The sequence below is a fragment of the Saccopteryx bilineata genome, chromosome 4 (genome assembly GCF_036850765.1).
Source record: "Saccopteryx bilineata isolate mSacBil1 chromosome 4, mSacBil1_pri_phased_curated, whole genome shotgun sequence".
NCBI classification, from domain to species: domain Eukaryota; kingdom Metazoa; phylum Chordata; class Mammalia; order Chiroptera; family Emballonuridae; genus Saccopteryx; species Saccopteryx bilineata.
This window is the reverse complement of record NC_089493.1, coordinates 160,232,706-160,258,566: the sequence shown is the minus strand read 5'-3', so window position 1 is coordinate 160,258,566 and position 25,861 is coordinate 160,232,706. Positions and strand designations below refer to the sequence as shown.

At 45.4% G+C, this 25,861-nt stretch overlaps 1 long non-coding RNA gene across 2 annotated transcripts in view; it reads right to left on the bottom strand.

The window, feature by feature from the left end:
• The window catches only part of LOC136333411 (uncharacterized), a 157,563-nt gene that overhangs the window by 94,924 nt on the left and 36,778 nt on the right, over positions 1-25,861 (bottom strand). For both annotated transcript variants that reach the window (XR_010731029.1, XR_010731030.1), the window contains exon 2: positions 537-712. This is a non-coding gene — a long non-coding RNA (uncharacterized lncRNA). The remainder of the gene's footprint in view (positions 1-536; positions 713-25,861) is intronic.

The window sequence follows — 25,861 nt, the reverse complement described above, 5'->3', positions numbered from 1 at the left end:
GCCTGCGACTGTGGGGGAGCCAACACTGGAGGCAGGGAGGGAGGGAGAGCCCTGAACCACTCACCTAATTTCCTGCTCCCCTCCCACCAAATACCTATCTGTCCTCATTCCTCCCCCTAGGGCTCTGCTGGGCAGAAAAGTGCCTCAAAAGATGGAAAACCAGCTTGCTTCCAAAGGATGGCACATCCTGGGGCACACAGCCCTGGATGCTGAGTCCAGTGAGGGGTGAGGGGTTCAGACCTCAGGGAATGACATGACCAACCATGGACCAACCACGGATCTGGCCCCATAGGGATTGGCAGGATCCTGGTGGGGTGTGCCACGTTCACTGAGGAAGGGAGGCAGGCAGGCAGGCAAAGAAATGCAAGCATGGCAACCTCTGTCAGAGGTCAAAATCAAAGAGAAAAAGGTGATGTCTTTGAAACATATAAATGGTCTATTTGGGCCCAAGTTGGACTTGTTTAGTAGGTTTTAAACATGAGAACACACCCAAGCAACCTCGCCAAAGCCAACTGTAAGTTCACAAATGCACTTACCCTCCAACTCTTGGGCCGGCCAACCTCTCTGGGCCTGGATTCCTTTGCCTGCACCTTCATAACTGCAAACAGCATTATCCCCGAACCAGAGCTGGATAGATGAGCACTAGGGGCTCTCCGCACCGCTCCACTGAGAAGGGTTGCGTTCCAGAGCTCGCCAGCGAGGTCTGCCTGCACTGTGGGGGGACAGAGAGAGACAGCACTTAATTCTACGTACCAGCCCGGAACCAATCCTTCTGGCTTCACAGATGTGGAAAGTGAGGCCCAGGGAAGTAAGGTGGATCCGTGCAAGAAGATCACACATTAGAAGAGAAGATCAAGTGTTAAAAACTCATCATTCTAGATTGGAAAACTAGATTTTTGCCCACTTTTATATTTCAGTCCTCAGTGTTCTCTGGATTTGAATGGTGTTAAAGACTTTTCAGAGCACCTCTAACCCATTGCCTTAGAGTGAGCCCCACACCCCTAAGAGATGAATCAGGCAGGGGAGACTGAGGTCAGACAGGTATAAGATAACACTCTAGCTTACCTAGAGAACCAGTGACCACAGCAGGACAAAAACCCAGGCCAACCTTCCCACTAGACCACATGCCCATCAAACTAGCATTTCCACCTACCAATCAGACCTGCTGGAGCTGTCAGAGGGCATCACATGTCTGAGATGGGAACCTGAGGAATGGAGGCGGGGTGGGGGAGGTGGAGAGAGAGTTAGCTCTTCAACTCACTGGGGAGTTAGTAAACAGTGACGACTTATTGTGGGAGCCATCAAATGCCCTTTACATCACTTCTGAGAATCAGAGAGGAGCCAGCTGACTGAGAAGACACCATCACTATCGGGACTCTGGACTGACTCCCTCAGCCATATGGCCAGCTAATGCCACTCATTTCTCTAACAGGTGGCTAACAAAGCTCTCCTAGTGCATACAACAAACTGAAGTCACAAAAGGAGCAAATTACCTAGTAATTATTTGCTTTACCAAAGGATTATTTCTTCTTTCCTTCTGGGTTCTTTTTTTTTTTTGTATTTTTCTGAAGCTAGAAACGGGGAGAGACAGTCGGACAGACTTCCGCATGCGCCCGACCGGGATCCATTCAGCACGCCCACCAGGGGGCGACACTCTGCCCACCAGGGGGCAATGCTCTGCCCCTCCGGGGCATCTCTCTGTTGCAACCAGAGCCACTCTAGTACCTGGGGCAGAGGCCAAGGAGCCATCCCCACCACCCAGGCCATCTTTGCTCCAATGGAGCCTCGGCTGCGGGAGGGGAAGAGAGAGACAGAGAGGAAGGAGAGGGTGAGGGGTGGAGAAGCAGATGGGTGCTTCTCCTGTGTGCCCTGGCCGGGAATTGAACCCGGGACTTCTGCACGCCAGGCCGATGCTCTACCACTGAGCCAACCGGCCAGGGCCACCCCTCTGGGTTCTTGTCAATAGCAAAAAACCCTTGTACTAGCATTTGGGTCTGATCCTATTCACAAAGATTCTGAGTACCTCAGCCACTCAGAAGCACAGAGTTACTCACAGGCCGGGACATGACACTGCCCTGCACATTGCACCCGGTGAACAGCTCCTGGCTGGTGTAAACACCAAACCTGCCCACATAGATGGTCTGTGCGGAGAAGGGGGCATGACCACAGAATGAATGCCAAGAAAAGTGGACACAGTCTCCAAGACAATTCCCAAAGGGAAGGCTGGATAAGCTCTGGTTCTTGTCCAGACTCAGAGAGAAACCCTCATTCCACAGATGTGGATGGAGCACCGACTGCATGCCAGGCATTGCGCTGGTCACCGGAGGACACGGGGCAAAACCAACAACATTCCTGCTCTCCCAAAGCTTACGGTGTAGAAGGATGTCAAGACAGATGTCAATGCCATGCCTATGAACTCCTACTGTAAACTAACCTAAGGACTCCGAAGGAAAGGAACTCTGGTCTAGGAGAGCTTTTAATAAAGGCAGCTGAGCTAGCCTTTATCAAAAGTCTTTCCCGAAGTAACCGTTAACATCTAAAGGATAAGTGACAGTTAATGAGGCAAAGGTAGGTGGGGCAGAAAATGGTCCAAGAAGCAGCAAGAAGATCATGTGTCAAGGCCCCAGGGTAGGAGGGAATGTGTTATGTTTGAGGAACTAGCAGAAGGCAGTTCAAGTGGCTAGGGAGCAGGGAGCCAGGGGAAACATGACAACAGACAAGGGTTCACAGGACATGCCAAAGAGTGTAGTCCTTATACAGAGGACAATGGGACACCACTGGCACTCTTAAGCAGATGAGTGTAAAGGTCAGTCTGTGTTTGCAGAGAGGGCTCTGCTGCTGAGTGAAAAAAGGACCGAGGAGGGCAAGGTAAAGAGTGGGTGGGCAGCTAGCCGCAGTCAGGGTGACGGACCACAGTGACAGAATTAGGGTGGCACCAGTGAAAATGGACAGAAGTGGAGAGATTCAAGAGCTATAGCATATGAAACTAACAGGACTTGGGCTGAATCAGACAGACTGGGGGCTAGACAGGAACTGTGTCAGGGACATCTCCCAGGTGTCCAGCTGTGTGAAAGGATGGACAGACATACATGCTCTAAGGTGGAGGACCCTGGAGCAGTGCAAGGTGGGTGCGCTGGGGCAGTCGGGGCAGAGTGAGGCTGAGATTCCTGAGACAGCCACGTGGAGATCTGGAGGGTGCAGATGAGTATCCAGGTCCCAAGGGAGGACACAGGGCCTGTACAGAGGGGTGGTCCTTTTCCAAGGCTGTTCAGGGACAAGTTCCAGGACATTACACCTCTCTTCCCACAGCCCTCCCCTCCATTTCCTCCCCTTGAATATTCTTCTATCTCCCTATAAAATCACCTTGTAAGACAGAGCTGCTTGCCCCAGAAGCCAGACGTCTTGCATGAGGAAAATCTCAGTCTTTTTCCCCTAAGGAAGCAGCAAGAGAAAATAAGCTTCAACTGAGTGGTGAGGATTAAGTGTAGACACTCAGGAGAACTTCCTGGCTCCAAGGGTGAGACACTGGAATGCATTAGTAAGCAGGAGTCTGCCTCTCCTTCCCCTGAGGTCTCTGAGATTGGGATGAGTTGCTTTCTTGGGAATCCTGGAACACAGCCCTGCCAAGGAGCAGGGGATTGGACCGAGGGACTGCTGATGCTCCCTGGCCCAGGTGAGTAAGTCCTTTCACAGGAACCGCATCCAACTGGCAAGAATCACTCCATGCACCAAGCACCCCCTATGCACAGCTCCAGTGCCCAGGGGCTTTGCCAGAATTCCCTCATTTGATCCTTGCTCAGTGCCCCTGGGCGAGCAGGAGCCCCATGTGGAAGGTGCAGACACCAAGGCTCAGAGAGGTTAGGTAACTGAGCTGGCACCACACAGGGAGGCAGGGACCTTGCTGGGATAGGGACATTGCTGGGATTTGAACCCTTGACCCACACCAACACCCACACTCTTTCTTCTCCCTCTTCCCCACCCAACCCCCATGATTGCCTGTAATTCTAGAGAGGAGCCTGGTCACGGGTGCTCTTAGAGACCAGAGTAACATAGACTACAGGCAGGGCAGGAATGATCCATAAATAGCATCTCAGTACAAACAGTAATATAAATATTTAATTACATATTATATATAATTTGAAAAGTTATAACAAATATATTACACAACTGTACACAAAGAAGAAAAATATGCTGCTCATTACCAAGAAAAAAAAAAAGATGGGGAAAAATGCTGTATGAAGCAGAGCTGTGTGAAAACAGACAAAAGGTAAAGCTTTGTGCCAGCTTTCAAGGTATTTCATACACTTTTGCCAGAGTGCATTCCAGAAACGCTGTGGCTATTTGCACCCTGCAGTGCATGAGGGCTCCGGCTCCCTCCGCCCTCCGGAGAAGAAATGCCCACTAATCTGTAAGATTTCTTACTCTCTTCAGCTATCCATGACGAGACTGTTATTTCCCCTCTTTGTCCTTTGTTTTTGTTATGCTTCAAGTTCCTGTTAAGCATAACTTTCTAGAAATTCAATATTAATAAGGTGGGTTACAAAGTTGTTTAAGATGATAATTTAAAGCAAAAAAAAAAAATCAAAATATCTGTCACTTGCAAAGACGCTGCTTTGCGAGATTTTAATTCTGCTCCCTGTGGTTGACCACTGACCGTGCCCCATACCTGGGCTTCCCTCTGAAGGGAAGCAGGTCTGCCCTGAGCTTGGGGCTCTTCCGGAGAGGGCACTGGTGGCTAGCAGGTGTGCACCCTCCCAGAGCGCAGGAGTCAATTTGACCCCTGCCTCAGACAATAACGCTATCCTGCCTCCTGGGCCCTAGAGCCACCTGGACCTTTGCTTACAAAGGTGGCATCACAGCACCCAAACAAGAGAGCCCCATAGGAGCCTAGCTGCACCCTTCCAGGGAACACACCCCATGAGGCTCATGCTGGGCCTTTCCCTAACCCAGGTCTCTGTCACATGTACACATGAGCACCTGTCTCCAAAAAAGCAACTGATCAAAATGAGCCCATGCCACTCAATCTGCTTACAAGCCTCACAGTGCAGAGCAGATCACCTGTGCAGAGCGGGTCACCTGAGCCACCTGACCTTCCCCCTACCTCACCTCACCCTGAGAAAAGAGCTGGGAGCCAATGGCATGCCTTCGAAACACCCTTTTCTTGCCCTTCACCTTATTACATTGTGGGAAAAGTTGAGAAGTATGTGCCCTTCTGGCCCAAATAGTTGATGAAGCCAGTGTAGAGGGTGTTTCTCCGCAGTATCCCACTCCGTCTGTGTTGCCCCTGAGAGGGCAGATGGTTGATGCAGGGAGACAAGACTCTCTAACAGGGGAGCAGGGACTGGGGGGAGGCCCCCAAGCTGTGTGAAGCAGCTGCCACCATCTGGGACCTGAGCTCATGATCAGAGAAGTTCCGTGGCGTTGGGTCCCGGTGCCCCCAGAGAGCAGCTTGCTTTCCTGGAAATGCACCCCCCCCCAGCACCCTTTGGACTCTGCAGCTCTTTCTCTCCCCAGGTTGCCCAGCTATGCAAACAAAGGCATGTTTAGGGGAAGAATAGGCTCAGATTTAATAACCCTCAAATCGGGCTCCACATGTGGCTATTGTTAGGTAGATTTAAACAGCAATTATGGAGGTACCTCCTTCCTCCTCAGCAACAATCTAGGCCCTTAATCCAGCTAAGACCCAGAGAGTTTAGGGTTGAGCTCACGGAGATGAAGGTACCAATTTAAGCAGGGCCTACTCGGGCTGGGGGAGCTGGAATGCGGACTACAGCTCTCCCTAAATCTACGCCTTATTGCCAGCAGGGGCGGGGGCACAAATAGGGGACTGCCTGGCTGAAGTCTACATGATAATTTGGCTTCCAGAGAATTCACATAAAAAGTCCGCAGAAAAGTTTGGATGAGAATTCAGAAAGAAAGGCAAATGCTCCCATGCAAGTCCAAGGCTCAGGCTGAGATGGGGGGGTGGGAGGCACGTCCCCCTTCTAGAACTCTGCGGCCCCTGCTTCCTTACCTCCACAGGAGACAGTCTGAACACCTCAGTTGGGTGTGCAGGGCAGCCCACCACTGACCCGAGGGAACTTAAGCGTCCACGGGGCAAACATCACTGGGGAGCTAGGGCTGCATCAGGAGGAAGGCAAAGCCCCGTGATGTGCTTCAAAGGTGCTGTTTGCAACTCCACCCCTGTACCTTGGCTCCCAACTGTCCCCTGCCAGGATGCCCTCCCTGCTCCCCACTGTCTGAATCCCTCCTTCCTATGAGTCCAATCTACAGCTCCCACTGCCTCCCTGGGGCCCAGGCCTCTGAGACTGTGCCCACACTGTCTGCACAAGCTTGGGGGGCTCACACTTTGCCCCAGTTGGGGAAAGAGGCAAAGAAAGACAATAAGTGACTCCTCTCCGCTGGCTGGGGCTGGCTGCAGCAGGCCGACCCCCACCTCCAAAGGGCAGCCCTTCACCATCCTGTGTCAGCAGAGGGAGCCCTCCTGCGGCTGAGGCCCTGCCCTGGATGAGTGAGTCCTCAGCGTCCTCAGCTCCCCCATCCCGCCCCAGCCCTGGAGGCCAGTGACTTCTGATGACTCAGCACCTCTCTAGTTACCCATCCTTTCAAGTCTGGGTTTTCTTATCCAAGTTTTCAGAGTATTAGCTGGTTCTGCTTTATCACAAAATAATAATAAAAACCATTTGGTGTCAACTATCATCTTGGATAAAGGCCTGTTTTGGTCTAAAGAGGTGAAGGGACTGCAGCCAGCATTCGCGGAGCGCCTCCTCCCTGCCAGGCAGGCACCATGCGAGGGGACACACATACCCAGGACAACAGCTTCAGACAGCACAGACCTGGATTTGAATCCCGGTGTCACCACCTGGTGGCTGTGTGACCCTGGGCAAGTTACTTCATTTCCTCACCAGCAAAGTGACGATGACAATAATAACAAGCACAGGGGTTGTCGTGATGACTGAACTAAATGAGCCCATGCAGTCATTCTCAACTGTGGGCCTGACCAGCAGCACCTGGTAGCTTGTTTGAAGTGCAGACACTCCGGCCCCCCCAGATATACCAAAAGGGACCGTCTGGGGGTGACTCTGCCGGGGAAGGTGGTGTACACTCAGGTGTGAGGGTCTCTGAGCTACCGTGGAAGGTGCTTAGGAACAAGCAGCTGGTAAGCAGGCTGTTGTTGCTGTTTCAGGAACCACCATCTGACTCTACCTCTCCTCCAAGATCAGGGAAGGTAAGTCACTTCTCCAAAGTCAAACAGCTGGAACCCAGGCCACATACCTCTGAAGATCCCAGCCTTCCCCAAACCCTAAAGCAGAATAAGCACTCATGGCATTCTCCACACTGCTAAGAGGAGGCTGGCATGGCCAATAGCTATAAAAGCTGGACATAAGGAGGGAGAGGGGGAGGAGAAGGGGTACAGAGAGAACTGGACGGAGGGTGGCGGAGGACGATCTCTCTTCGGGTGATGGGTATGCAACATAACTAAATGACAAGATAACCTGGAAATGTTTTCTTTGAATGTATGTACCCTGATTTATTGATGTCACCCCATTAAAATAAAAATTTATTTATTAAAAAAAAAAAAAAGCTGGACATAAACCTGCAGGGAAAGCAAAGAAACTGAGAATGGAAATGATCCCTCCAAAAATATGAGGTGCAGATAGAACGCTACTCCTCATCAATAATGGAAATGGGATACACACCAAGGGATCCCCGGGACAAAGCAACTAGATCCTCTTGGCCATCTGCTTGGCACTAAAAACAGGTACTTGAGCTGTGCACAGAAAGGCATCTCTTTCCATAAGTACTTTTCGAACATGGAAAACACAATTATCAGCTGGTTGAGTAACTTTGTGACTTTCTCTCCGGGACTCAATTTCTCCATCTGCACAGAGGAGAAGCAGAAGCCCCGATGCTGCAGCCTTAGGAGGTGCTGTTTCTCCTCCCGTACCTGCAATCTGGCTGAGGCCTCTGCGCTCTCTGTGCCTTGGTGCAGACCCCCCCCCAACAGACAGAGTCTCCTTGGCTCACAGTCCACAGAGTCTGAGGGTGCTATGCACCTATGAGGTGTGAAGCATGGGCTACATCTGCAGGCAGAACCCAAATAAGCCTGAGCCCCAGGCTGGCAGGTGCAGCAGTTCTGGAGAGAGCAGTGCTGGTACCTGGGAAACCACTGCAGAGAACTCACTGCTGCCCTGCTCCCATGTGTTACCCAAAATTAAAGACCCCTGTGGGTTCTCTTTGTTTCCAGGGGACAATCCAACTAAATTTAATCTGCCTCAACACTCAGCATAATGCCTGGCAAGCCGGAGGTCCTCAATAAACTCTTATGGACAAATGTAACAAATGCACATAAAGTAACATTCTCAGTGTACCCCGCCCTGCCCCATTAAACTCATTGCCTGGATAGAGCCCGTGAAGCTCCTCTGCCCACCACACTGTCACAGGGCTGCAGCTCCACCATGGGCTATCTTAGCTTACCTGCACTCATCACACAGCAGCCACACTGACAAGTTTTGTGTTGTTGTTTTTTTTTAATTTTCTAGAAGCTGGAAATGGGGAGAGACAGTCAGACAGACTCCCGCATGCGCCCAACTGGGATCCACCCGGCACGCCCACCAGGGGCAGCGCTCCGCCCACCAGGGGGCGACGCTCTGCCGCGACCAGAGCCACTCTAGCTCCTGGGGCAGAGGCCAAGGAGCCATCCCCAGTGCCCGGGCCATCTCTGCTCCAATGGAGCCTTGGCTGCGGGAGGGGAAGAGAGAGACAGAGAGGAAGGGGGGTGGAGAAGCAGATGGGTGCTTCTCCCATGTGCCCTGGCTGGGAATCGAACCCGGGTCCCCCGCACACCAGGCCGACACTCTACCGCTGAGCCACCTGGCCAGGGCCCACACTGACAGGTTTTAACTCCACAAGGAAACCAACCTCTGCCCCACCTCAGGGCCTGTGCACATGCTAGTCTCACTTCTGAAATGCTCTTCCCCTATTCTTCACTTGCAGATTCCTTCTTTCTTTAGGACTCAGCTTGAAAGTCACCTTGTCAGAAAAGCCACTCCATCTACACAGGTCCTTCCTGTTATCCCCTCTTTCTGTTTCTTTAACAACAGCCTTCCCAACTTGCCATTATCTTTTAGTTTCTTTACTTTTGTTTTATCTGACTGTGTTCTCACCTCCAATGAAATGTGAGTTCTGGTAAATCAGAGATCATGCCTGCCCTGTTTACCCCTATATTCCCAGTACCTGAAACACTGAAGATATGCATATATACTTAGAATGGGTAAGTAAATGAATGAATGAATGAGTTCTGAGAAAGAAAGAGAAAAGTAATAATAATAGTGATCCAAAATGAATGAGGAGAGTGCTAGCATCCCCTGGTTGCAGGAGGGGTGGGGTGCAGGCAGGGCAGGCCCCTGCCTCCCTCAGAGCCAACAAGATGCCATAGTGGCTTTGGACCTGCAGCAGGCAGACAGAGTGTGGCACTGGAGAGCTCACCATGAACTGATGGTAATACTACCTGACCTGTCTGTCACCTGCTACCCCTGAACCAGGACATCTGTGGGCCATGATCACCATGAGCAAGCTAGGGGCTTGGAGAGGAGATCTTTCCCTTCCCTGCCAACCTATCCCTTCTCAAGACCCATTGTGAGTCAAGGCCAGTGGCAGGAAATGGTGTCGGACAGATAGATATATTTTGCTCACCCTGTTAAAGATGGCCACTTCCCACATGGGGTGGCTGATTGCCTTTCGTGCTGGGGGGGGGCTTTCACCCCAAAAGGTTTTTAAAAAGGAGAAGCTAGGAGGCCATTTGAGGAGAGTGATTACATTCTTGTAGAGAGGAATAGCGCATGGTGTAGCAGGGCAGGGAAGCCATGTGGAGGAGGCAGCCAAAATGGCGGAATGGGGGAAAGAGAAGCCAGTTCGTGGAGGAGAAGGAGATGGGGAACAGAGGTGAATAAGACTGGTGAGGTGGAAGCCTTTGATTCTAGGAAAATTCAGATGAGTCAGTAGTTTGTGAGTGCTGAATGAGTGGGTTTTGGAGCCCAGTGTGTTTGTTTTAACTTGCTTGCCGGGTGCAAGTCTAGAATAAAGGGAAATGGACCACCAGTTTTTGGTTCTGTTGATTCCTTATCGTCTGTCCAAATCAAATGCAAACCTGCGTTGGCCAGGCAGCTGTGATGGTGGCCGCAAATACTGGCTTTACAGATGGGAGAGGCACCCAGCCGAGGGAAGCAGCCGTTGACGCCATGTTGGTTCTACCAAACAGGCCCCCAATGGGAGCCTGGGCTCATTAAGTATTCCTTGTTCCCTGGGGTGGGGGTGGGGGGGGCGCCTACAGAGAACATCAGACTCTGAACCTAGTCCCTGGATGGATCCCAGCCAGCATTTCCAGTTTATGAGTTTCTCTAGGCAGATATATGCCTGACTGGGCTGGATTTATCATTGGAATTTTTGCCTTTCATAGGAGTCTCAGCTTCTCCTTCCCAGACTTATATTTGAAACAAGCTGTGATGGATGGTCATGCTAACAGGAAAACTAACAGCTGGTCACCATTTATTTATGCAAAGAACCTCATGCCGGGAAAGACTTCTATATACCACATACATGCCAACTGAAAGCCCTTCTGTATCATGCACAGGCCAGCTGCATGTGGTGTCCCATGAAATGGGAGTCATCGCTTCCACATCCGCTTCCCACACCCCTGAATCCCATCCTGAGGATGCGGAGGGGGTTCTCTTCCCGCTCCTGTCCTCACTCATTCGTGGCCTTAGACCAGAGTATTTACACAGCACAGCCAGCAAGATCCATTAGCAGGGTGTAAATAGCTCTCAGCTCTTCAAAGACCAGAGTGATCCATTCTGTGAGGTCTGAGTTAGCCCTGCCAGGAGCTTGCATTTCAAGCCTTATTCATCTTCCTGATAACTTCCATAAAGGGCCAACACTGCCTTTTTGGTATGCTGGACCTGCCAACAGCAACCCAGTGGGATTTTCACAAGAAATTTGCTGAGCTCCTACTGTATACATAATTCTGTTCCTCTGGGAAAGAAAGAAAGAGCAGGAAAGAAATACATTCACAATTTTCTAGGAAACAAGGCACAATGGATAGGAAACACTGTGCGTCAAATGACACAGAAATTCTAAGAAACCAAGGTCAGAGTGGCATCAGGTATAGTGGGTGAGGCCAGAGAGAGTGGCTGAGGACACAGCCCTAGCAGTCAGAAAGACTAGGGTTCGAATCCTAACTCTGTCTTTTTGTAACTGTGAGACCTGGGACAAATGGTTTATACTCTCTGGGCCTAGGTTTCCTCATCTGTAAGAGGAAGGTAAGAATGGTAATTACAGGGTCTTGTGAGGACTAAAGGAACTAGTACAGGAAATGTACTTTGCCGGGTGTTGGTCAAGAAAGTTTGTAAAATATGATTTTTATGTTTGCTCACTTATAGTTTGCATTGGGGGCTGGGCAGCGCCAAGTATATGTGGTCTGTGAAATTGCAAATTACCTTTCTGCTTGGGAAGAGCCATTGTTTTGCTAATGTTTGCTGGAGGAGAGGTTTTTGCACCAGAAAGTTTTGAAAACAGAGAAAGAAGACAGAGTGCTGAGAAAGAAATCATGTTTGCAGAGAGGAGCAGGAAAAGGAGAGAAATCATGCTGGCAGGGAAAGAGAAGGTGTGCAGATGGGGAACCAGAGCTGAGGAGCTTTGGGAGCCCTACTGAGGTGTGTGGGGTCCTTTGATTCTAGGAGGAACCGGAGAAGATTCTCCTGGTTGTGGAACTGGAGAATGAGTCAGTGGCTTTGGAAGCCCTGAGTGAAAGGGAAGTGTTTTTCCTGTGTGTTTGCTCATCTGCCGGTGCGAGACTTTAATAAACAGAATGGCCCACCAATTTTGGCTCCACTGTTTCTTTACTGTCTGTCTGAATCCAATGAAAACCTGCATGTGCATGGCCATGATGGCAGCGGCCTCTGGTCCTACGCAGGGCACCTGGAAACACTTAGGAAACATCACTGTGGTTTGTTCTAAGAGGAAGATTTCCAGAGAAGAGAAAGTGAGTTTTTAAGCTTTGGAAACAGTGAGGAACACAGACCCAGGCCCTGATGTGTCATCCTACCCTTGTGGGATGACGATGTTGGCACATGTGGCCCGCCTCGGATCAAGTCAGAGGAGAGGGAGGGACCAGCTGTTGGTCTTCCAACCAGTGATAGAAAATTTAACTTCCAAGACTTCCGATCAAGATAGCAGCACAGGTAAATTTGGTACTTGCCACTTCCCACAACCACATCAAAATTACAACCAAACTAAGAAACAACCATCACTCATTGATACAGAGAACATTTTGATGGTTGCCAGATGGGAAGAGGGTTAGGGATTGGGTGAAAAAGGTGAAGGGTTAAGAAGTACAAATTGGTAGTTACAGAATAGTCATGGGGATGTAAAGTACAGCATAGGGAATCTAGTCAATAATATTCTAATAACTATATATGGTGTCAGATGCATACAGGACTTATCAAGATGACCACTTAGTAAGTTATATAATGTCTAATCACAGGGTTATGAACCTAAGACTAATATACTAATATATGCCAACTGTAACTGAAAAAATAAAAATTATTTTTAAATGAAAAAAAAAAAGAAAGAAAAAGTCACCCCCAAGAGCCACTCAATATTCCAGGAAAAAAGAGTCAAATTCCCATAGCAAATTAGCCCCATAGAAAAGATTGTCCAAAAGCACAGGGTTTGACAGTCCTTGGCGGGGGGCAGGCCTGTCATTCAGGGAAATGGAGTCAGATCATGGCTATGTGACAGGACACAGGATGATGGATGCATGGAGATCACCTGCTCCTTGGCAACACTCCCATCAGCTTGGTCGCAGAAAAGAGCTTGGAGGAGAGGAGCACAAGGCTTGTACCCTGACAGGCAACTGTCACTGGCTTCTGTTTCTAACCAAAAACTCCTCCTCTCTGGGTCAGACTCTAAGTCAGAGTGCAAAAGGGAACACCTGCAGCTGTATGGATCTTCACAAAGCACTTCCCCACCCTTTGTCTCAGGTCACCCTCACAACTACTCTGAGGAATAGGTGGAGCTGACATGAGTATCATCTGCACTTTGCAGATGAGACTGTGGATCAGAGAGGATAAGCAACCTGTTCAAAGTCACAGAGCAAGGCAGTGGCAATGCTGAAACTCAAACCCAAGTCTTCCAACGCCTGATCCAGTCCTTGTTGCCTTTCTCCTCTGACTCTCTCCTCATCAGTCCCAGCTCCCCAAATCAGGACAATTTGAACAGTAAAACTATATGCTACATCACAAAAAGCCTTTCAGCCAAGCATGAGATTCCATGGGTGCAAATGACATATTGCATATGGCAACTTCCCGGATGTTCCCAAGACTGCAAGAGCGCTCCTAGAGTGAAGACAAGATGGTGTCAAGAGGGAAGCAACTTGGGTTTTTGTCAAGAGGAAATGGCAAAATAAATTGTGTGTGCACATGTGTGTGCGTGTGTATCTGATGGTATTCCACACATGTGTGCATGCACATATACACACACAGATGTTGATCTTGCTGTATTAGCATGGATAGAACATCAAGACATTGGTGAGTGAAAATGACCAGTTGCTGAATGAGGCATGCTATATGATCCCAAGGGCACTGAAAAAACAATGAAAACAAAACCACATTATTGTGTCTAGATTCATAAACACGTGCAAATGCACAGAAAAACATCTGGCAAGACCCACACTCTACAATTTATCTCGCATGAGCCCCTGAAGAACCACTCTCCAGCCTTCTTCACTTGTTCTATGCCCTGGATGGTTGATCTGAATAAACTGCATCAGTGGGTCTCCTTCCCTTCCAGTCAATGGCAAGTAGTAGTAGGAGAGCAAAGGAATGGAGGAGAATGTGATAAAGTACTTATTCTCCCACTTCCCTCCCTGGGGTCTCTATATACTGGCCACATCCCTCCACCAAAAGTCACAGCTCATTTCCAAGGTACCCACACTCTCTTCTTCCAAGTTCTAGTTCCTTGTGCCTTCAGGTGAGAATGGCTTCCTGCTGCAGCAGGCTCTGGGGTGCTGCACTATGCTTGTGGGGCCCCTTCCCACAACTTTGTTCATTGTTTCTATACAGTGTGTCCGTAAAGTCATGGTGCACCTTTGACTGGTCACAGGAAAGCAACAAAAGACGATAGAAATGTGAAATCTGCACCAAATAAAAGGAAAATCCTCCCAGTTTCTGTAGGATGATGTGGCAGCATGTGCACATGCGCAGATGATGACATAACACCGTGTATACAGCGGAGCAGCCCACGGCCATGCCAGTAGAGATGTGCATGGTACAGAGGAAAGTTCAGCATGTTCTGTGGCTCACTAAATTCGAATCCATGACCAAAGTGCAACGTGAATATTGGTGCATTTATAACAAAGCGCCACCGCATAGGAATAACATTACTCTGTGGGATAAGCAGTTGAAGGAAACCGGCAGTTTGGTGGAGAAACCTCGTTCTGGTAGGCCATCAGTCAGTGATGAGTCTGTAGAGGCTATATGGGATAGCTACCTAAGGAGCCCTAAAAAATCTGTGCGTGAGCCCATATCTAACTGCACTGAATAGGTATGAAACTGGGAGAGTTTTCCTTTTAATTGGTGCAGATTTCACATTCTATCATCTTTTGTTGCTTTCCTGTGACCGGTCACAAGTGCACCATGACTTTACGGACACACTGTATTAAAACCTCCTCAAATTCTCCTACTTAGAATGTGCCATCTGTTTCCTCCTAAGACAGAGCCCAAACTGATAACAGTGGTTAACTGGGGCGGGAAGTGGGGAGAGAGGAACAAACACCAGGATCTGAGGTGCAGTCACCTGTAGTGACATCAGCCTCTTCAGGAACTGTGTGTGCTGTATGGCTGCCTTTACTGTGAAATTTTCAAGCATACACAAACATAGAATACTATAAAAAGGTCCCAGCTTCAACAACCACCAATTTATAACCAATCTTGTTTCAACTATGGTCATAGCCACTCTCCACCCCATATTGTTCTTTTGTTTTGTTTTGGTTTTTTGAGAGAGTCAGGGAGAGAGAGACAGGAACATCAAGCTGCTCCACTATGTGCCCTGACTGGGGAATCAAACCAGCAACCTCTGGGCTCCGGGACCATGCGCCAACTGAGCCATCCGGCCGGGCTCCCATATTGTTTTAAACCTAATCCAAGACATCGTATCACCTGTGATTTTTAAAATTTATAAAGAAACTATTTCTACATTGCCTGGGTGGTTAAAAATTAAAACAAAAGCATTCTTAATTTTAGAGCTTCTAAGGGTGAGGAGACTATCCCTATGTTTTAGTTTGTATCTTGGTCAAGGCCTTTCCCTCCCATCTGTCTTAGCACCATGGCTCGGAGGCTGGCCAGGAGGCCATGCTGGCCCCCATAGTGGTCTGGGTCTTTGGTGGCACTGGAGGTCCTTGCCAATCTGTCCTAACTGTGGAGGATCTCATTCTTAACCCAGAGCCACAGGAATACCTCCCATTGGAGCATCTTCTTTTGGGTTCTGCTCAGCCTAGGTTTTTGTTTTCGTTTTAATTTTTGTTGAAGTGCCACTTGATATTTTTTGGCTTTATTCTAGGTTGCCACATTCAGTTGTAGACCGTTCATTTTCTTTGCAATACAGTATTCCATTGTGTAATTTATACCATAGTTCACTCATCCATTCTACTCTTGATGGGAATCTGGGTGGTTTCCAGATTGAAGCTATTACAAATGGTGCTGTTATGGACATTCTAATACACGTCTTTCAATGTTTGATGTCCATATGCACAGACTTCTGTTGGGTATATACCTAAACGGAATGGCTGGATCATAGAAGGCACATGTTTAATCTTGGTAGAGACTGACAGTTATCCAAAGTGTATATGATTTCTGGTATTCATCATCCTTGCCAACACCTGGATATTTTCTGGGTTTCTTTGTTTGTTTCACTTTAGTCATTCTGGTAGATGTGATGTATCTCATTGTGATTTTAATTTGCATTTTCCTGATGACTAATGAAGCTGAGCACTATTTCACATGGATTTTTGGCCATATGGACATCCTCTTTGATGAAGTATCTTTTTAGGTCTTCTGTACATTTTTCTAGTGAGTTGTCTTCTTTTTCTTATCAATTTGTAAAAGTTATTTATATTTATATATTCTGGATACAAATCATTTATCAGACATAGGTTTTGTAAATTCTTTCTTACATTCTATAGATTGCCTTTTCAATTTCCTAATGGTGTCTTTTGATGAAGAGAAATTGTTTATAAAATTTAACATGGTTCAACTAATTTTCTTGTATGACTAACAGTTTTGTGGCTTGTTCAAAAAAATCTTTGGCCCTGGTCAGTTAGCTCGGTGGATAGAGTGTTGGCCTGGTGTGCAGACATCCAAGGTTCAATCCCTGGTCAGGGAACACATGAGAAGCAACCATCTGCTTCTTTTCCCCTCCCTCTCCCCCTTCTCTCTCTCTTGGCCTCTCATGGCCAGTGGCTAGATTGGTTTGAGCATCAGCCCTGGGTGCTGAGGATAGCTCAGTTGGTCTGAACATCATCTATAGGTGATGAGGATTCAAATATTGGCCCCAGACAGGAGTTGCCAGGTGAATCCCAGCCAGGGCACATGCGAAGTCTGTCTCTCTATCTCCCCTCCTCTCACTTAAAGAAAAAAAAAAAAGAAATCTTTGCTATGCTGCTTTCAGTTTATATAAAGTTTTTTTATGGAAAAAAATACACCTATTGGAAGTTGAGTAAGAAAAGCCCTAGGAAACCACTAATAGAGACACCAAATCAGCAGTCCCAAGAAGCTATGAGGTTGCCTCAATTAGAAAGACAAACTCAATTTTTTATTATCTTGTTAGCAGCCACTTATAAGAACCAATGCTCTCCTCACCTATAAAGATGAAAAGACAGCAGTTCAGACTGAATTCATCTTCATCAAGAGGAAAATGTAAGAGCTTAGAATATTTTTAAGTTTAAAACTAACTACTGAATACTTAAATATAGGCCAATGACCAACAAACAGGATAAGAGCTAGGGTCTTGAACCATAAGGCATAGTAAAAAAAATACCAGCATTAGAAGTGAAATGGCTTCCACAGGATAAGTGTTTTTAGGAGGAGCAGTGCTCTTGCTATAAGGGCCTCTTCGCTCCCAGAAGTTTGCATCCTATCCTGTATGGAAATATTTCTAAAAACTTCCACCAGGGGGCATTTATCCCACTGAAATTCATAAATAAAAACAAGATTAACACACTTAGTGGTGATATCACAGAACTATATGTTAATCTAAGGAATTTTAAGTGTCTGTTAAAATGACAAAAGTTTCTTTGAAAATCAATTATTTTCACGGTTTAAACAGCAGTTAAGTCTGGAATGCAATGGTGGCCTAAGCTTAAACCTCTCCTCACATCTAAAAAAACAAAACCAACAAACAACTACAAAACTTAGGGCCACAGGCCCTGGCCGGTTAGCTCAGTGGTAGAGTGTCGGCCTGGCGTGCAGGGGACCCGGGTTTGATTCCCGGCCAGGGCACATAGGAGAAGCGCCCATTTGCTTCTCCACCCCCCCCCCTCCTTCCTCTCTGTCTCTCTCTTCCCCTCCTGCAGCCAAGGCTCCATTGGAGCAAAGATGGCCCGGGCGCTGGGGATGGCTCCTTGGCCTCTGCCCCAGGCACTAGAGTGGCTCTGGTCTCGGCAGAGTGACGCCCCGGAGGGGCAGAGCATCGCCCCCTGGTGGGCAGAGCGTCACCCCTGGTGGGCGTGCCGGGTGGATCCCGGTCAGGCGCATGCGGGAGTCTGACTGTCTCTCCCCGTTTCCAGCTTCAGAAAAATACAAAAAACAAAAACAAAAAAACCTTAAGTTCACAAAAGGAAAAAAAAAAAAGTCCATCCGTCCATCCATAACCATGTTTTCAGCATTACTAGGAGCTAGATAATACTTAGTTAAATGTAAGCACCAAATTCTAACACAGCACACTCCACTGCTGTAAGTGTGTGTGTGTGTACAGAGAGCAGAAACGGGGAGTCTTAAGAAATTCTGTGAAAAACACAGAACGGGCATGGAGGACATAGATGAAGCACAGACAGACTCATGCCTGAAAGGGCAAGTATAACACTAACTGCAAAACATTTGTCATTTATACCTGAATAAAGCCGAAAAAGAACACTAAATGTAAAGTATTGAGCATAAGTCTGAAACTTAGAAGTTCACAACACTGGCTGCAGAGAAGGTAACTGAAAGTAAATGGGGTCAGAGGTAGCAATGTCAGAGAAATACAGCTTCTGGGAAGAGAAGAAAATAAAAGATGTGTTGCCCATTAGAGATGAGGTAGTAAAGAAAAAGAAGAAAATAGAGGGAAAAATTAATAGCCCTGCAAAAAACAAATCATAGAAATAAAATACACCAAACCCTCCCCATCCCTTCTGCTAGCACTATCCATTCAATAAACTGTACTTCACTCCACAAAATGCCTAAGAGTGTGTGGGAGGGGGAGAGGGGAGAGGGAGGGAGGGAATCAGACTAACCCCATACTAAGCTACTAAAAGAAAAAAAGATTAAATATGAACCAAGACATTTCAGCTAATAAAAACCCCTTTGCCCACAAAATCAACCATGAAGAAGAAAACTATAAATTAACATTTCAGACTAAATTAAATATTATAAAACAAACATTTGAAGATGTTTTTAAAAAGTAGAATAAAAAACCACAAAAAACAAACAAACAAACAAAAAAGTAGAATCACACATAAAAACTAACAGTAGAAGATGACTTTCAAAATCAGGAACAAATGCAATTAGAGTTGATGAAATTCAGGAAAAATTTTAAAGACAACATCCAAACTATCTTATAAATAAAGAATAGATTACAAGGTGCCCAAAAGAGGATAGGTTCAAATGAAAATTTGAAAAGGGATATTAAAGAACGAGTGTAAAACAAAAAACAGAATGAAAATAAGTTGTAAAGAACTTAAAAAGGGTCAGAGAGGAAGTAGATGAAATGGAAGGAAACCAAAGAAGGTCCAACATATGTAAAATTGGAGTCCATGAAGACATAAAACAATGAACCTGAAATAGTATTTAGAAATACAATTAAAGCAAACTTTCCAGAAATATAAATCCTACATCAACATATTGAAAAGGTCTACTGTGTCCCTTAAAAAATTGACCTGTTACAATCAGGTCTGAGATGTATCCTAGTAAAACTATTAAAGTCTAATGGCAAAAAAGAATCCTGAGGACTTATACATGAAAAGGTCAAGATAAATGAAAGGTTATTCAGGTAACAAATTTAGGTTGACATCAGACTTCCTAAGGATAACATACAGGACAAGAATGAAGTAGCATTTTCAAGACACTGAACAAAAGAGAGTAAAGGCTAAATATTTCACATCCAGCGTTCACCCAACCAAGGTTTACCCTACCAAGAGAAAACTGAGGGAATTTCAGCAATTGGCCTGAGTGATCATTAAACATATATAGTTATAGAGCTAAGAATAAAATAAGGGTGTGGTCATAATAACAGAAGAGTAAGTACATAAACATTAAATGTTCTGACAAAGTAGAAAGAATGACTTTTAAAATGATAACAAAGGGAAAAGTGAAATAGAACCACTGATTATTATTGATATTTAGATAACAAGTGAGAGTTAAAGAATATCATTTAAATCTAACAGACCAGATAGTAAATATGATATTTAAGGAAAGGGGGTGGGGTTGTAGTTAGGGCAATACAAAAGGTATAAATACAAAGGCAACCACCAGATCAAAAATACAAACTTTTCGGCTCTGGCAGTTTGGCTCAGTGGTAGAGCATTGGCCCAGTGTGTGAAATTCCAGGGTTCAATTCCCCCATCAGAGCACACAGGAGAAGCACCCATCTGCTTCTCCACCCTTCCCCCTCTCCTTCCTCTCTATCTCTCTCTTCCCCTCCCGCAGCCAAGGCTCCATTGGAGCAAAGTTGGCCCGGGCACTAAGGATGGTTCCATGGCCTCCACCTCAGGCACTAGAATGGCTCCAATTGCAGCAGAGCAACGCCCCAGATGGGCAGAGCATTACCTCCTGGTGGGCATGCCGGGTGGATCTCAGTCAGGCACATTCAGGAGTCTGTTTGTCTCCTCGCTTCTAACTTCAGAAAAATACCAAAAGAAAAACAAAACCAACTTTTCTAAATACCAAGGAAAATTAAACAACAACAGAAATACATCAAATAGAGCAAGAAATTCAGTTAACATAACACATGCAGCCCTAAACCAGCATCTCAGCATATTACTTAAAGGGGAAACCTAGCGGCATCCCTACTGAAGTAAAGAACCAGGCACAACACCCCTTTCCCACTATTAGCAGTGGACCATAAGTATCACTAATGCAATTAGACAAGAGAGAGCAATAAGAGGCTTGAGAACTGGAAAAGAAGGAAAGCTGACTCACATAGGACATGACAGTATCTAGAAAACCGAGAAAGTAAATGATAAAACTAACTCAATTTCTCAAACTCTTTGATCTCAGAACCCCTTTATTCTCTTAAAAATTATTAAGGCTCTCAAAGAGTTTTGTTTATGTGAATCAAATCTATGGATATTTGCTAGATTAGAAATTGAGACCGAATATTTTTAAATATTTATTAATTAAAATAATAATAAACATGTTAACATAAATAGCATATTTTTAAAATAAGCATAAACAGAAACTTTCAGTGAGATGAATGACATCATTTTATATTTTTATGTATCTCTTGGTGTTGTAGAAAACAGCTGGGTTTGCCCACCTGCTTCAGCATTCAGTCTGCTGTCACACATTGTGTAGCTTCTGGAAAATTCCACTGTACAACTAAGAGAGAATTAAAGTTAAAAGGGCAAATTATGGCCCTGGCTGGTTGGCTCAGTAGTAGAGTGTTGGCCCAGCATGTGGATGTCCTGGGTTCGATTCTCAGCCAGGGCACACAGGAGAAGTGACTATCTGCTTCTTCATCCCTCCCCCTCTCTTCTCTCTCTCTCTCTATTCCCCTTCCGCAGCCATGGCTCCATTGGAGCAAAGTTGGCCCAGGCGCTGAGGATGGCTCCATGGCCTCACCTCAGGTGCTAGAATGGCACCTGTTGCAATGGAGCAACACCCCAGATGGGCAGAGCATCGCCTCCTAGTAGGCTTGCTGGGTAGATTCCAGTCGAGCGCATGCGGGAGTCTGTCTCTCTGCCTCCCCGTTTCTCACTTAAGAAAAATACAAAAAAAAGGGGCAAATTATGTTTTTGTATTATTATAAAAATTGTTTTTGAACTTGTGAATTCACTAAGTGGGTCTCAGGAACCCCTAAAGGTACTGGGACCATGTATTGAGAGGTACTGAATTAACTCAAATAATAAAATAATTAAGCAAGGTAGTAGGATATAAAATCAACAACAAAATCAAAAGTCAATAGTAAGAGTCAATAGCCTTCATAGACACAAATAATAACCAACCATAAGATGTAACAGAAGAGAAACCCCCATTTACAATAGTAATAGAAAAGTTAAAATACTTAAGAATAAACCTAATAAGAAATGTTGAAAACCTATAAGAAAACTATAACACACTCCTAAAGAACACAAAAGTAGACTTGAACAAATAAAACAGACATCCTTTGTTCATGGTCAGGATGTCTCAACATCATTAAGATGTCTGTTCTCCCTAAGTTAATGTTCAAACTTAATGTAAGTCCAATAAAAATTTTCTGCAGCTAAACAAGCAGATACTAAGGTTCATATGGAAAAAGTAATCTGTCAGAATAGGTAGGAAAACACTAGAAATGCAACTAGCCCTACCAGATAGTGTATATATTACAAAGCCTCTATAATTAAACCAGTGTGGTGATGGCAATAAAGAGGGAGATTAATGGAAGACACTATCAAGTCCAGAAATCAACCAAACTACATGTGAAAATCTAGAATACAATAAAGATGATATCTCAAACCACTTAGGCAAAGATGGGTTTTATAATACAACGTATTGGTACACTGGATAGACATTTGGAGGAAAAAACTAAATTACAGTAGATCCATTGCTTATCTCACATACACAAATAAATTCCAAACAGACTAGAGAGCAAAGTATAAAAAACTAAATTATGTCTGTACTAAAATCAAACATGAGTGAATTCTTCAATAACCTGGTGTAGCAAAGCTTTCTGATTATGAATCAAATTTCAGATGAAATCAAATTTAAAAATTGATCGCTCTGACTACAAATTATTTAAATTTTGCATGGCAGAAAATACCACTAGCAAAAAATCAAAGGACAAAAATCAAACTGGAAGAAAATATTTGTGATAAATATCACAAATAAAGGGCTAATATTCCTTTAAAAGACCCCCCAAAATCCTATAGAAAAGTAAGCAAAGACTTAAACAAATCACCAAAAAGACATAAAAATGCTTCTGAAACGCAATAAACAATTCAAATGCTATAGAGATGTTCACTTGAAACCTATGTATGCTTATCAATCAATGTCACCCCATTAAATTTAATTTCTAAATAAAAAAGAAAGGAGGAGAGAGTAATGGCGGGGTAGGAAGCGATACTGATAAATCTCCCCCAAAACTCAACAAGATCTTCAACCAGAAACAGAAAAACCTATACTTGGAGCTTCCAGATGCTTCGCAATACACCCAAAGGTATGATTGAGTGAAAAATTGGCTAAATATATAACCAAACCCCGAAGGAAATAGGGAGTAAGAAATGCTCCGCCTTCCTCACTAACCTAAACAGGGCGGCTTTCTCTGGTAACTGTGAATATAGAAACTGAGGCGGGCAAAGGGGGTGAATAGATCCAGGCCGCCGCGGCACAAACGGCCGAACCAGGCTGTGGCACACAGATCCAAGCCGAGGAAAATCTGATCCTGTGGCAACCCGGGCAATACAAGCTAACACTCGCGCCAAACCCAAACAAAGAAAGACAAGCGGAGCGGCCATTTTACCCGGTCTCCTGGTCGGTGCGCAGTTAGTGGGCGAGAATTTCTTCCTAGGCCCCGAGAGTGGGTGCCCGTGTTGCCCCACGGAGAGGCAGGGTCAGAGGCCTTTCTGTGGGCCGAGGACAGAGTCTCTGGGCAGCCCCAGCGCCCTGGGAAAGCCACGCACGGGAGGGAGTGAGAACTACTACCAACGGTGGAGATTTTCCGTGCTGGTGAGGGTTTCACTCAGGGAAACACGGCCGGCCTCATATCCTGGTTTGCGCGCGCAGATAAGGAGTGAGTGATTCCTCCGAGTGCCTCGGCAGTGCGCGCCCGTGTTATCGCAGAGAGGGGCAGAGTCAGGGGCCTTTGTGTGGGCCAAAGCGGAATCTCGAGCCGCCCCAGCGCCTTGCAAAAGCCGCGCACGGGGACGGAGCGAGACTCAATTCCAACGCTGCAACTTTTCCCTGCGGTTGGGGGTTTCACTCAGAGCGTGAGACTGCTGGCTGGATATCCTGGTCGCAGACAGTGAGTGAGAGTTTCCTCCAAGCACCCCGGAAGTGGGCGCCTGCTGTGTTACCGGACAGAGTGGCAGAGCCAGTGGTCTTTGAGTGGGCGGAAAGCCCGCCTGATTATGCTAGCAGCTCTGACTGACTGAGCCTTACCCAGAGCCCTGTGCTGAGTGGAAATAGAGTGGGGAGTTGCCAGCTCTTTGAGCCTCTTACTATCCAGGCAGAGGCAGCAGCAACCCCATAGCTGGATTATCAGGCTACTAATTGAGGAAGGAAAGACTAGGAGAAAGGCTCCAGGAACACGGACTCTCTCACTGTCAGAGCCTATAAATGCTAATGAGCCTCGACTCCCATGAGAATAAAGCACAATACATGACATTGCCATAGAGACTTATCAACTGCAAGCCTCTACCTGAGCGTGCCAAAGGGGCAGAACCCGGGGTACAGAGTCACCGACCAGGAAGAGGGAGAGAAAAGAAAAAGCAAGAAGATAACCTCTCAAAATCAAGAATAATCTGCAGACTTTATAACCTATCACATTTTATTATATTTGTTCGTTTGTTTCTCTTATCTTCATTCTTGATACTTTTTTTTCCTCCTCCAATTTGGCCGATTAACTCTCTACCAGTCTTACTCTCTCCTCTCCTTGAACTACACTACCCATAAGTGTTACATCTCCCATTATCTTTTCTCTTCTCTTCCTTTCTCTCTATGAGGGTTGCACTCCAAAACCCTTAACTCTCTCTCTCTCTCCTTTCTTTTTTCTTCTTTTAGTGGTTCCCTCTTTTTTTTCTCTCTCTCTCTTTCTTTTCTCCCTCTATATTAGTTTCTTCCTTTCTCCTTTACATCTCCTCTCATTCAAACCTCAATAACAAGCAAATTATCTTATCTGGGACTCAAACCTATGTTTGTGGCATTTTGGGGGGTTTTTACTTCACCTTTTTAACTCACTAGCAGTGCTCCCATCCCTGGCTCTCCATATTATCTAGTTCTTGTTCCACTAAATACAATAGTAAGTTTTTAATTTGTCCCCCCATTTTTCCGTTTTCCTCTTATTCCTCTCATCATAACTCTTAGACAACCAACACCTAAAAGCAAATCATTTTATTCTTGACCCAAATTTTTTCCTTATTTGCTTTTTGTGGGTCCATACGCTCTTTTTTTTTTCTTTTTTCTTTTTTTTTTTTTTCCTTTTTTTCTTTTTTGCCCCTTTATTACTTTTCCCCAATTCAGGCCCTCCATCACAGGCATTGTTTGTTATAACTCACAGTCCACCACAAGATTTTCTCAAGAAAGAGGGGAGAGGAGAGGAGAGGAAAAAAGGAGGGGGGGGAATAATTTCCTTTTTTTAAAAATTTTTATTTTATTTTATTTTTCTTTATTTCATTTTTAATTTTTTTTTTAAAAAAACAACTCTTCGATTTTTTATTTTTTTATTTTTTTTAACTTTTTATTCTTTATTAAATCTCATTAATACTATCAACAAAACCACCCTCAGATGCCATTAAGGAAGAGAAAATCGAATATCATGGATACAAAAGAAAGAGAGGTAACACAGCTAGATGAGGAAAAATCTATGGAGAAAAAATTTAATATATTGGAAACCTTGGAGCTAAATGACAGAGAATTCAAGATAGAAATACTAAAAATCCTCCGAGATATACAAGAAAACACAGAAAGGCAATATAGGGAGCTCAGAAAACAACTCAATGAACACAAAGAATATATGTCCAAGGAAATTGAAACTATAAAAACAAATCAAACAGAGATGAAAAACGCAATTCACGAGCTGAAAAACGAAGTAACAAGCTTAGCTAATAGAACAGGTCAGATAGAAGAGAGGATTAGTGAAATAGAAGACAAGCAACTTGAGGCACAACAGAGAGAAGAAGAAAGAGACTCAAAAATTTAAAAAAATGAGATAGCCCTACAAGAATTATCTGACTCCATCAAAAAGAATAACGTAAGAATAATAGGTATATCAGAGGGAGAAGAGAGAGAAAATGGAATGGAGAACATACTCAAACAAATAATAGATGAGAACTTCCCAAGCCTGTGGAAAGAACTAAAGCCTCAAGTTCAAGAAGCAAACAGAACTCCAAGTTTTCTTAACCCCAACAAACCTACTCCAAGGCATATCATAATGAAATTGACACAAACCAACAGCAAAGAAAAAATTCTCAAGGCAGCCAGGGAAAAGAAGAATACAACATATAAAGGAAGGCCCATTAGATTATCATCAGATTTCTCAGCAGAAACTCTACAAGCTAGAAGAGAGTGGACCCCAATATTTAAAGTCCTGAAAGAGAGGAACTTTCAGCCACGAATACTATACCCATCAAAGCTATCCTTCAAATATGAAGGAGAAATAAAAACATTCACAGATACAGAAAAGATGAGGGAATTTATCA